The following is a 4,759-nucleotide window of genomic DNA, read 5'->3' as shown; positions in this document are numbered from 1 at the left end:
TATATGTATATGGGGCAGCTGTGGCTGAGTGGTTAGAGCAGTCATCCTCCAATGCAAGAATTGGGGGTTCAAATCCACCAGCAGTCACATGCCAAAGTGTCCGTGGGCAAGACACCAAACCCCTCATTGCCTCTGATATGTGTCCCATTGGTCTATGAATGTGATCTATGCACTATTAGTTTCTTTAGAACTATTTGTTCAATTAGCTTTAGATAGATCTAGTAGAGTGCTGTATGAGTGGCTAAATGAGGGCACAGATTGTAGTTTAAAGAGCTTTGAGTATCTTGATAAAATAGAAATGAGCTATGTAAGTGCAGTCCATTTACCATTTGTGTCCACCTCTATCTGCTACTGCTGCAAAATATCAGATATAACACCACATGTCTGCATTACTGATGAAAAAAAAAAAAAAAACCTCCTGTGTGTTACCTTAACAAACTTATTGCTTTCTTTTGACAAATAGTTTTTTGAATAGTGTATCCATTCAGCAATGAGCAAATAAATCTAAGTTGTGATTGTCTGTGACTAATGCATTTTTCTTCTGATTATACAGTATGTCTGTGCTGTGACAGCCAGGTATGAATACTTGCACTTTTACTACATACTGTATGCAAATGCATATTATATATGTTGATTGAAGTATGCATAATTACTTACACTCTCTTTCCCTTTTTAGTCCATTCCAGATAAATGGCAAAGCCATTTTCCCTGTAAGGTGCATGTTTAACACATCTTGCATTCTCTAGCTAGACTACTCAGTTCAGTCCTTGGTGGCTGTGTGTGTTGTTCCCTCAACATGCTTTAGCTGACAAAGTGGGATGCCTTGAAGATTTTTTTTTTGCTTGTCCAAAAACAAAGAAGAGGAAGACAGAGAGCACAAACCCATTTCTTCCCCTATTTTCTCAGTGCAATTACACAGATAAAGCTTGGAGAATTGGGTTTTTCTTTCTTTGAAATGCAGACTGAAATAGTGTTAAAAGGGAGCAAAGAGATTGGGGAAAATGGCTTATTGTTGCCATTCCTTTTGTTTGATTGGTAAAGCCCTGTGTATGGCTGTGTGACACTTTAAAGGCATAAAGCATACGAGTATGTGTGTGTTTGTGTGCAAATGTAGTGGATGAGAACAATTGTGTCATCATATTTTCTATTATATGTTTATGTATTTGTCAAGAGAGTCCTTCCACCTACACAAGCTGAGACCTGTTGGCTTGAAATTGTGTTTACAGCATTGGTGCTATGGTGAATATTGTGGCAGGGGTATTGTCACAGTAGAAACACAAAGAATGTTTGAATGCCCAATTAGGCAAGAGAATCGAGCAGAGAGACATCCCCCCACCCCCCCCCCCGCCCCTAGGCCCTCTGAAACAGGGCTTACATTTTTTCCAGCTAACACTGAGATGCTTCAGTCTCCTGCTGCAGGCAGGAGCAGCTTGGACAAGAATTGGGCCCTGAAAATAAGGAGGTTTTAAAGATGGCAGCTCACACGCTAACAACATATGGATGGCTAATCTCCAGCTATGAATACTGTGCTGATTGAGCACTCAGTAGTTTGCTTTAATTTCATTTGTGAGTGAAATAATTATTTAGTGGAATATCTATCATTTTGAATATGCAAATGAAGCTACTGCTGCATGGCAAAATGTTGGACTGCTGATGGATCGTGTCTGTTAGGCCTGCTTGGTTTTGTTTTTTCGCCAAAAGAGGTATAATTGTTTATTTATATGGCAGAATTTATACTGGACAACAACAATTTTTTTAGGGACATGAAAATCAATTGCCTTCACATAATCTATCCATTCATCCATTATCTTTACCCGCTTCTTACTTTTCATGTTGCGGGGGTCACTGATGCCCATGTCCAGCAATCACTGTGCGAGGGGTGGGGTACACCCTGGACGGGTCGCAAGTCCATCACAGGGACACATAGAGACAAACAACCATTCACTCTCTCACTCACACCTACACCTAGAGACAATTTAGAGTTACCAATCAGACTAACATGCATGTTTTTGGTCTGTGGGAGGAAACCGGAGCACCTGGAGAAAACCCACGCATGCACCGAGAGAACATGCAAACTCCACCCAGAAAGGCCCCCGTACCAGGGTTTGAACCAAGGACCTGCTCGCTGAGAGGCAGCAGCTCTACCAGTTGCGCCACCGTGCTGCCCACCAACAGACATGTTCCTGTTTTTAGTTATTTACATCACTTTATAATGTAGCTGTTTTTGTTTCGTTTTTTATTTTTATTTTTTATGATTGTCTACTGTTGTACTGATAAATATCTCCTGGAGGGTAAACTTTATCTTGACTGCAAGTATCAAGCTACAAAAGCCTTCGTTTTCTACAACTGATAGTGATTGGTCATTAATTATGATGAAGTTTGGCAACTTCTCTGTAAACATTTGAGCTCCGTGGCTTCAGCGATGTCTTCTTCTTGTTCAATCCGAAGCAGGCAGCCTGATTTGGTCAGCCGCGCTCAGTCTGCCCCTCGTCAGAGACGGCAGATTGGACGCGGCTGGCCGGGGTCGAGTTGCCTGTTTCAGGTTGAGCAAGAGTAATGCCACACTGAAGCCCTGGAGCTCAAATGTCCAACGTAAAACTAACTTTACCGCAGTTTAATGTGGCGCTATGGCTCTGCAGACATTGCACGGTGCTGTCTTGTTTTGTGGTGTTTAGTGTAAAATACTTCCACACAGCGGACATGTTTAGATGAAAAGTTGGCTAGCTGTTAGTCACAGTGCTGCTAACGCAGTCCTCATGTTGTAGCTGGCTGCAAACTATGAAATGGATTTCCTAAATGTGAGGCGGGTCTTATTACTCTGGGCTCATGTAACACGCCTCCGTTCAGGAAATCCATTCCATAGTTTGAAGCCAACATGTATCATGGATCGGAAATCTCTGCAGGTTGGATCAGAAAATGGATGGGTCACATTGTCATCGATACCCGATACAGAAGTGTTTTTCATATCAATACCGATATTCTCTAGAGAAAGCCCACACATGCACTGAAAGAACATGCAAAGTTCACCCTTTTTTTTTTGCTCCTGCTATTCTACGGTGAAGTCAGACATGTCCCCCCCCCCCCCACACACACACACACACTTCCCTGCTGTGCTCTTTTGTCCTGTGAACCCTTAAAAAAGCCTCTTTTTGTTTTCCTGCATACCTCTTAATTGGAAGGATCAGCTGGTCTCTCAAAAAAATTGATCAACTTCTCCCGACAGGAGTCAGGGTAAGGAGGACCCTCTGACCTCTAAGGAAACAAATTGGATTCATGATGACAACTAGATTATACTGTTTGAGTTTGTTGAAATCTGGTTGTCTACAAATTTGTGTGGAGGTGTTGAAGCTTGACAGTGCTCGGACTGAATGTGGAGCTGTGACAGGGAATTGGAGCAGCTGTTATCAGGACTGTGATCTCCCTGGCAGCACTCATGAACTCTCAGCACTCTCAGCGTGACCTCAGCAGAAGTAAGGAGTACCTTTAGGAGGATTAATCCGCACAAAGCAACTGGCCCAGACAACATCCCCGGAAAAGTGTTGAAGGAATGTGCTGATCAGCTCTGTGAGGTGCTGGCAGACATCTTTAACACCTCACTTACCCTGGAGACAGTTCCCACCTGCCTGAAGACTGCCACCATCATCCCAGTCCCAAAAAGCTCTACAGTGACTGGTCTGAATGACTATCGGCCAGTGGCCCTCACCCCGATAGTCGCTAAATGCTTCGAAAAACTGGTCATGACTCACATCAAAACAACCATCAACATCAACGAGGACCCTCATCAGTACGCATACCGTGAGAACCGATCAACAGAGGATGCAATCTCCTCTGTGGTCCACACTGCACTCAACCACCTGGAGCAGAAAAACTCTTACGTCCGTATGCTCTTTGTGGACTTCACATCCGCCTTCAACACCATGATCCCCCAAACCCTGATGGACAAACTATCCACACTAGGACTAAGCCCCTCCATCTGCAACTGGGTACTAGACTTTTTAACAAACAGACCACAGTTAGTGAGGATCCACAACCTCTCCTCCTCCACCATAACCCTCAGCACTGGCTCTCCTCAGGGATGTGTTGAGCCCCCTCCTGTTTACTCTGCTCACATATGATTGTGCAGCTACCCATCCAGGCTGTCACATTGTAAAGTTTGCAGATGATACAGCGGTGGTGGGATGCATCACAAACAATGATGAGTCCAGCTACAGGCAGGAGGTGGAACACCTGGAGAGCTGGTGCAGAGAGAATAACCTTCACATCAATGTGAAGAAGACAAAGGAGATGATTGTGGACTTCAGAAGGAACAAAAACACCTACACCCCCCTGAACATAAGAGGATCTGCGGTGGAAGTGGTCTCCAGCTACAAGTACTTGGGTGTACACATGAATGACAACCTCAGCTGGAGCAACAACACCACCAGCCTGATCAAGAAAGCTCATCAGAGACTCTACTTCCTCAGACGGCTGAGGCGAGCTGGTCTGGGAAGCTCAGTCCTCACCTCCTTCTACAGGTGTGCAGTGGAGAGCATCCTGTGCTCGAGCATCAATGTGTGGCATGGAGGCTGCACAGCTGCAGAAAGAAAAGCTTTGCAGAGAGTGGTGAAGGCTGCACAGAAATCTGTTGGAATCAGTCTCCCCACCATCACAGACATCTACACCTCCAGATGCAGGAAGAGGGCCACCTGCATCATGAAGGACCCCACCCACCCAGCACACACACTTTTTGCCCCACTCCCCTCAGGAAGGAGGTTAAGGA

Source organism: Nematolebias whitei, chromosome 1 (assembly GCF_014905685.2).
Source record: "Nematolebias whitei isolate Nwh7 chromosome 1, NemWhi1, whole genome shotgun sequence".
In the NCBI taxonomy this organism is placed as follows: Eukaryota; Metazoa; Chordata; class Actinopteri; order Cyprinodontiformes; family Rivulidae; genus Nematolebias; species Nematolebias whitei.
The sequence above is the reverse complement of the archived record's forward strand: the minus strand, read 5'-3'. Positions refer to the sequence as shown.